Below are 8,912 nucleotides of genomic sequence, written 5' to 3' on the forward strand. Positions count from 1 at the left end.
ACTTGGAGAGAAATGGGGAAGTCTTTGTAGCTAGCGCCACACTACTGACGAAGTGTCTGGCATTGTTCTGACTGACAGGGGGTCATTTCTGGAAGGCAAAAGGAATCTAACAGACACGTATTATCGCCAGGGATGTGGGGAGGTTAGTTGGGGAGGGGGAGGGGGGGTAGGGAAGGAGCCTCTGTGTCTGCCACGGCTTCTCTCTCTCTCTCTCTCTCTCTCTCTCTCTCTCTCTCTCTCTCTCTCTATCTATCTATCTATCTATCTCTCCGGGTTTTTTTTTATCTGTCCTTTCTGATGTACTTGTCCACCTTTTCGATTCACATGTTCAAAAGTTGAATGATCTCATTTTCTGGCTATAAATACCAGGGCTTGGTTGCTCAATCCCGCAATTTTCCGATCACTCAGTGACGGCTTATAATTTTCAGAAAAAGACAATTTTCTTTTTTTCCACAGTCACTTTTATTTATCTATTAAATGTCTTTTGGTTTTGTTTTGTTTTTTTTTTCACATTGCAGAACTACCAAAACAAAAAAATGGACAAAAAAAACCCGAAAAAAACGGACCACAAAATCAGCACCTTTGTGAAGGACATCATTGAGTAAGATGGGGGAATAACGAAGAGTGAACCTAATACAGCCTACGTTGCTGGTGCTCTTTGGAACGATCTCTGTCTGTTTGTTTGTTTTTCGCCAAAGAATCAATTTTTATCGTTGTTTGTGTGTTTGCTTGTTTGCTTGATATGTTTCTTGGTTGTTTTTGTTTTGGGAATTTTTTTTCTGTTTTTATGTTTTGTGTTGTTTTTTGTTGGTGGTGGGTTTTTTTGTTTTTTTGTGTTTGTTTTTTGTTGTTGTTGTTGTTGTTTTTTTTTTTGGGGGGGATGGGGGGGGGGGGGTTAACGTCAGTGAACCCCTTCGGGCAAGCCGGGGATCAAGTCCGCATCAGTGATGATGTCGTTTCAGCATTTGTCTAGTCGTCCACGCCTGCATCGACCACCACACTGCCCTCACTCCTGTAACCAAAAAACAAACAAACTGCTGAAATAAGAAAAAAATAAAACGAAAACAAAACAAAAGTGAACAGTCATTACGTGGACAGAAAAAAAGAAAGAAAAACAAAACATGACAAAAAAAAAGAAAGAAAGAAAAAAAAGAAAAAAGAAGACTGGAAGAAGCAGAAAATCGGTGCTTATAGAATTACAGATTCTATTTCCTTTTGCATCCCCCAGGCTAAACCGTTGTTGACGTCAGTCCTGAACGATCAACAACAAAAAAGAAGAAAAAAAAAAGAAACGAAAAAAAACGTTAACATGGCATTCAAAACAGGTAGTTCTAACAAACAAGGTCCATTCAAACTGCAGGCCAGTCCTTAGGATAACAACCGGTGATAGTCCAAAACATTCACGCAGGCTAAGAAAACAGAACGAAAGACACAAAGACAAACACAGTATTGATCAACCACGGGAAGTAAAATCAGCCATACCAATGGAATAAAAGGTCATTGATTAAACAGGGGAAAAACAACATCGAAATAACCAAACACACCTATACTTGACATGAGAAGGGAAGAACAGACAAGGTCCAAGGCCCCGGAAATATTCTGAGGGGAAGGACATCAGTTGATTCAGCGGACAGAAGGTAACAGCTGGGGCAAGGATTTCACTGCAAGGTCATAACTGTGCATGTAAGTGAAGATCTGAAGATAACAGATGCCCCGAAGAGAAGTGGGAGAAAGTGAGAGCGAGAGGTGGGAAATAGAAAGACAAATAGATTGGTAGAGAGACAAACAGACAGACAGACAAATTGATAGATACCTCCGAAAACGAAGTGATGGCTGCCTACATAGCGGGGTAAAAACGGTCATACACGTAAAAGCCCACTCGTGTACATACGAGTGAACGTTGGAGTTGCAGCCCACGAACGAAGAAGATAATGGATAGATAGATAGATAGATAGATAGATAGATAGATAGATAGAATGTCAAATGTGCAGACAGGCAGACAGCATTTTATACATACACACATATACACGGATGGATAGATGATATTATTATTATTGTTGTTGTTGTTGTTGTTATTATTATTATTATTATTATTATTATTATTATTATTGTTGTTGTTGTTGTTATTGTTGTTGTTGTTGTTACTATTATTATTATCATCAACGTGACTGTTATTATTATCATTATCATTATTATTATTAGACTGTTCACATGATGGAATATAGGGGTAATCAAGGAATTTGTTTTTCTATAGTGTGTGTCTACAAAGCATCGCTCTCTGAGTACGCTGTCGGCGGTACAAAACCCAACCAGTTACTCAGTCCTTGATACAAGTGACTCAGGACACACAACAGAGAAAATAATTATATACGGACAAAAAAGGACATCGTTAACAAATAAAGAATGAAACAGAACAGGAGCGAGCATAGGATGAAAAAAAAGTGTCACATTTTCCAGAAACCAAAAAGCTTTGACACACAACCAAACAGACCTGTAGAAACCTGGCGAACAGTTCTTCTGTGCGGCGCACCAATGACTCTCCACAGAGTTAAGGGAGAAGAAGAAGAAGAACACAGAAAATATACAACGCGAGGGTTAATTCTGATGACGATAGTCTTTTACCGTACAGCCAATTTCTCGTAAAAGATTGCTTGAGATGGAATGTGGTGCAAAGCACCGAGGAAGGATATTTTAAATTATTGTCCGTGGCAAATCTGTTTAGATACTTCTTACATCAAAGAGGACAACAAAACCACAAGTTTCTAACACACAGACGTTTGTACATGTTTGTATTGCTCATTGTTTTCCTTTTCTTGTCCACAATATGGAATAAGTCAACCGTACGTTCCCCTTGATGAAAACAAATTCTTTGTAAAATCTTCTGGAATTTTTCTTTTAGAAAGTATTTCCAAGCTACTCGTCACGAGTTCTGCAATTTTGTTCACTTGACGTCCCAGCGCCAGGGGTCCAAACGGATCTGTTAGTTAATAATAATAATAATAATAATAATAATAATAATAATAATAATAATAATAATAATAATATTTGGAAAGCGCTGAATCTTGTGCAGAGACAAATCTAAGCGCTTTCACACCAGTCATTCATGAACCCATCCCCGAAGGAGGTCCTGCCCTGCCAGATAGATTTAATTATGTGTACACAGGCTGTCATCACCCACTAAGGTCCCTGCTGACGACAGTAGATGCTTAACCCATTCGCGGAGTCAGACAGAGTGAGTGTCCCTCGGGAGTGGAGACGGTCATCACCACACCCATCCAGTGACAGTGCACACGATTTTGCGATGACACAAAGTCATTTCATAGGTGAAAGTGGTGGAGAAATAACGTAACAGCGGCCATCATCAGATCATTACGGGGATATATTTACCCACATTCTGCGATAGCAAGTAACGGTGAGGGTGATGACGATAATGTTATGGAAACACATCTATAGGCTGGGACAGCGTTGTTCCCTACTCCTCTGAGATATATCCACACGCCAGCCAGACCATTGGATTCGGGTCCCTGCAATTTTGATTTTACAAAAGAATGTACCACGAATACCCTAGGTGGCGCTTTAATATGGATGTCATTTCTATTGTGTGATTCCATTTGAGCTCCTCTAATTCTCGAATCCCAGAATATCATAATTATGTCTGGAACGGGTTTCGAACCCACAGCATCACTGTCGTCAGCATGTGATACAAATCACTTCGCTACAGCGGCTCGCGGTTTTTTCCGCTCGTATGAGAAGACATATTATGCACCTTTCCAGAACAAAAAGCGTTCTCAGATATTTTAGAAGACTCTGGGAAAACCACCATTCATTATCAGAAAGCTGAGGTTGTTGATATCTGGAATATTTGGACCTCTATCAGATAAACTACGCTGGGGTTGCAAACGCTGATGCTATGGTTAAGAAAGGATCAACAACGTTTGCATTAATTTCTAGAGAAAACTCTTATTTTGTTGAACCCCCAATAACTCATTCTTCATATCTGTATGTGCTGAATCGACAGTGTGCTTTCATATCTGCGTTTGCTTGCTAATGAAATGAATACCATGAAAAATCAGATGCGGTTTTATTTTGTTGAACCCCCAATAACTCTTTTTTTTTATATTTGTAAATGCTGAATCGACAATGTGCTTTCATGTCTGCGTTTGCTTGCTAATGAAATACATAATATGAAAAAATTTGATATGGTGTTCGGCATAATGCGCGGATCAGTTGAAAGACTGAGAAAAACAAACACAAAGCTGCACGTTCCCCAGCGACAACTGTGTTGCACGCGGTTACGGTTTTCTTCTTTCTAATCCCAATGAAGCGCTGTCCTTTGAAATTCGGCGTTTATCTTAGGGAGGGACTGGGACTGAATTCCCAATGCACCGAAGTGAGAAACAAACACGAAACCGATTTCTGTTCGGGGTTGCTTCTGTTTTTGTTTTGTTTTGTTTTTGTTTTGTTTTTTTATTGTTTTTTGTTGTTGTTTTTTATTCTCCCAAAACACAGCTCAGAATATTCTTACTTTCCTGTCGCTTTCTTACGTTTAACTGAGACATTTTATATTGCCCAGACAATTGATTGTTTTATGCATGAGGTGTTTACTCTGTGTGTGTGTGTGTGTGTGTGTGTGTGTGTGTGTGTGTGTGTGTGTGTGTGTTTGAGTGTGCGTGCGCGGGCGTGTGTGGGGGTTGAACACTTTCATGTGTGTGTGTGTGTGTGTGTGTGTGTGTGTGTGTTTTGAACACCTTCAACCACTTCTATTTTCAATAAAAGGAAAGAAAGAAAGAAAAAAAAAATGGTATGGAAAAAAAGAAAGGAACAAAAGTAAGAAAATTATGACAGAGGACGAAACAAAACACAGGGAAACAACTCCAACGTGAAATTAAAGTGACTTTACAAAAATGTAGCACGAACAGATTTGGAAACGATAGCATTTCATATCTGCTCTCCAATCCTTTAACCAATGCATCATCGGTGCGCGGAGGTTTCTCACCTCAATGAAATTGATTGGTAAGCATTTTGCTTTAATTGTTCAAATGTGTTTTACCTCCCCTGGTAACAGCCGTCGACCGCACATTTTTTTCTGCGACAATTGCATCTGAGCTGCAGGCAGACTTTTTCTCTCTCTCTTTTTTTTTTTCTTTTCTTTTCAGCAACTTCTATTCTGTTTCTGTCTATGTCTCTGCCTCTCTGTATTTCTGTTTCACTGTGTGTCTGTCTGTCTGTCTGTCTGTCTCACTCTCACCTTCTTCCTCTCTTGCACACACACACACACACACACAGACACACACACACACACAGACACACACACACACACACACACACACACACACACACACACACACACACACACACACACACACACACACACACACACACACACACACACACACACACACACACACCATTTATCTCTCTGAAGAAAGTTTTGTATTCTGTCTTCAAAGGATTATTCCTCGGGGCAAAATCAATACTTTAAAAAAAGACATTCATCTAAAACACGAAGTTTGTATTATGGGGAGGATATTTTTAACCCTTTCACTGCCAGACTCGCATTTATGCAGCAGCTAGGTAGAGGACTCATGTCGCTGATGAACCTACTGCTCTTAATGTTCGGTGGTAGGATAAGTCATATTTTTTACCCATCACAGGGGGAATCGCCAGCTGTACATAGACACCATATTTACTGTGTTTATAGCACAAGGGAATTTTGCACTCTGAATTGACTGGTGGTGAAAGGGTTAAGGCGTAGAAGCGAGGTATCGGAGTCCAGGGATGAGGGGCGAGGTGACCTTATGTTTAAAGAAATGATGTGAACTCCCCCCCCACACACACACACCCCACACCCATCCCAACCCCCATCCAGCCCAACCCTGCGCCTACCACTCACCAGCCGCCACTTCCGTTTTGTTGTTACGTGTATTTCACGTGCACTTTCCAATCCAGAGAGAGAGAGAGAGAGAGAGAGAGACGCATCTGACGCTTTTTTTTTTTTTTTTTTTTTTTTTTACATTGGCCAAACTACAGCCCTTATGTCAAGGGGGTCAATTCTAAGTGAGAGACAGACAGACAGAAAGAGAGAGAGACACAGAGAAAGAAAAGTCGTTTTTACTTGGTACACCAGTTGTTGTTGTTATTGTTGTTGTTGTTATTTTGTTTGTTTATTTGTTGTTGTTTTTTGTTTGTTTGTTGTTGGTGATGGTGGTTTTGTTTTGTTTTGTTTTGTTTTTTAGGGTGGTTTTTTTTATAGATAAAACAGCAAAAGAAACGTGTTCATGCTTGGCTGGAACAGTTGACGTGCAGGCAGGTGGGAATGAAAATTAACAGTCTCAATAAGGTATCCATGACTATAGTGTTGTCGTTTCTGAAGTCCCATAGATTTCATGTTATTTTTATGACGTAACTATTCATTTTAAGTTTATGTATTTATTTGTTCATTTATTTATTTATTCATCTATGTATGTATTTATTTATTCATCCATCTATCCATCTATTATCTGTCTGTCTATCTATCTATCCACCTATCTATCTATCTATCTATTGTCAACCAGTATTTTAATTCAGCGCTTAATGTTTGTGACTTGCATTGTCCACTCGATAACTTACTGGAATTATTATTAAGGATTGGGTTTACAATCTCTCTCTCTCTCTCTCTCTCTCTCTCTCTCTCTCTCTCTCTCTCTCTCTCTCTCTCTCTCTCTCTCTCTCTTTGTGGGAAGCTATATGTCAACATAGAAAACAATCCGCGCCAAAGAATGTTCATGTGTGCATGTGAATGAGTTCAAAAACAAAACGTACTGTGTGGTTCTGGCAAATAAATAATAATAATAATAATGATAATAATAATAATAAATAAATAAAAAAGCAACTGTCATGCTTTAGAAACTAGTTTGGTGACCAGGGAGCCAGTTGTTATTGCTCGGACGGAAAAGCCTAATATTGTCGTAACCCGCTACTAACTGTGTGTAGTATGGAACTGATCAATGGCGTAGTTCGGTCATCGTAGGCATTTAGTCACGTGTAACTGTTAAAAAGTTAGAACCAATCAATGCAACTGGGCCCAGGTCACTGCTAAATCTCAACTCTTGAAAGAATGGCTAGTGTGGTACTACGGAATGGGCAAAAGATTGGCACCCAAAAAATAAAACAAATAAAACAAGAGAGGCAAGGCCTTCAAGACTCACTTGTGATACACTTTTTTTTTTTAATCCAAGCTTTTTATGTATTGTGTATAATTTCAAAATGTAATGTTTAAGATGGGAAAGATCAGTTTAAAGCGAATTAAGTCCCCTAGCATTAATTACAGAGTAATTTCCCTTTTTTACTATCTGCACCAAAACGTTTGCAAAATAAATAAAACTTCCATGCTTAGCAAAAGAAGCTCCTGTTTGAACAAAAAAATGATAATAATGACTGCTCTTGTTGTTGGGTCAGAATATCAGATCAAAGTGCCAAGTTTAGAGAATACAAAAAATATACAGTAAATGCAGTTTGCATATAATTAGGCTTCTTTTTTTTTCTTTTTTTTGTGCCCATCCCAGAGTTGCAATATTGTTTTAAACAAGATGACTAGAAAGAACTGAATTTTTCCTATTTTTATGCCTAATTTGGTGTCAACTGACAAAGTATTTGCAGAGAAAATGTCAACGTTAAAGTTTACCACGGACACACACACACACACACACACACACACACACACACACACACACACACACACACACACACACACACACACACACACACACAGAGACAACCGAACACCGGGTTAAATAATAGACTCACTTTGTTTACACACGTGAGTCAAAAACCAATATAATATAATATAATATAATATAATATAATATAATAAACTTCGGTATGCTCCACTCAACTTGTGTGGTGTAGTTCACGTCCGTCTGAACAGAAACGAAGGGTGTTGGTGCTTTGTGACTGAAATGGCTTGAGTCAAGAAAACAACCACCATGTCCCTATTTAGTAGTGAAAAAAATCCCACCCATTTTGTCAGTAAATGTATGTTCAGTTTCAGGTTCAAGGATGTCAAAGCTGGTAACCTTTAAACAAAAAAATAGGAGTTTGTATTCACAGTGGATGTCAAAGAACTAAGGTTTCGTTATTCACTCTACGATGTACTTACAGTGAGTGTACGGCATTTGAAAGGAACGTTGGAAAACAATGGTGTGCTTTACAATGATAAACATTACAAAACATTACAGTCACTGATAGATTTGCGCAGTCGTGTGTGTGTGTGTGTGTGTGTGTGTGTGTGTGTGTGTGTGTGTGTGTGTGTGTGTGTATGTGTGTCTGTGTGTTTGCGTTTGTGTGTCTGTGTGTTTGTGTTTGTGTCTCTGTGTGTGTCTGTGTGTGTTTGTGTACGTACGTGTGTGTGTGTGTGGATGTGTGTGTGTGTGTGTGTGTGTGTGTGTGTGTGTGTGTGTGAGAGAGAGAGAGAGAGAGAGAGAGAGAGAGAGTACGTGAGTGTGTGCATACGTGCCTATGTTTACAAAGAAGTGTCGCCCGGACAAAAAGTAACATCCGAAACATTTAATACCAGTGACCTGAATAATATATCGAAGCGACAGGAGAGCCCACTTATCCGGCCACTTCAGCGTTGATGAAAACACCAGATGATGAAGCGTAAATCGATTAGTGCCGAGACTACAAACAACAGGGGAGGACGAGATGCGTGCAGAAAATGCAGAAACGATCACCAGACTCTCAGCCAAACGACCTCATCTTGAAGAAGACTGCTTATGTTCCAGACAGCAGGGCTCTCTCCGCGGGCGGGGAGGGAAAGAAGGGTATGAGAGGTATCTGGTAGTCTGTTAGGGATATTATAAGTGAGGAAAAAGAGAGTCCGTGTCGAAATTGAGGATAGATGATGAAATGATTTTCTCCGCTTGGCGGACAGG

This window comes from Babylonia areolata, chromosome 1, assembly GCF_041734735.1.
Source record: "Babylonia areolata isolate BAREFJ2019XMU chromosome 1, ASM4173473v1, whole genome shotgun sequence".
NCBI lineage: Eukaryota > Metazoa > Mollusca > Gastropoda > Neogastropoda > Buccinidae > Babylonia > Babylonia areolata.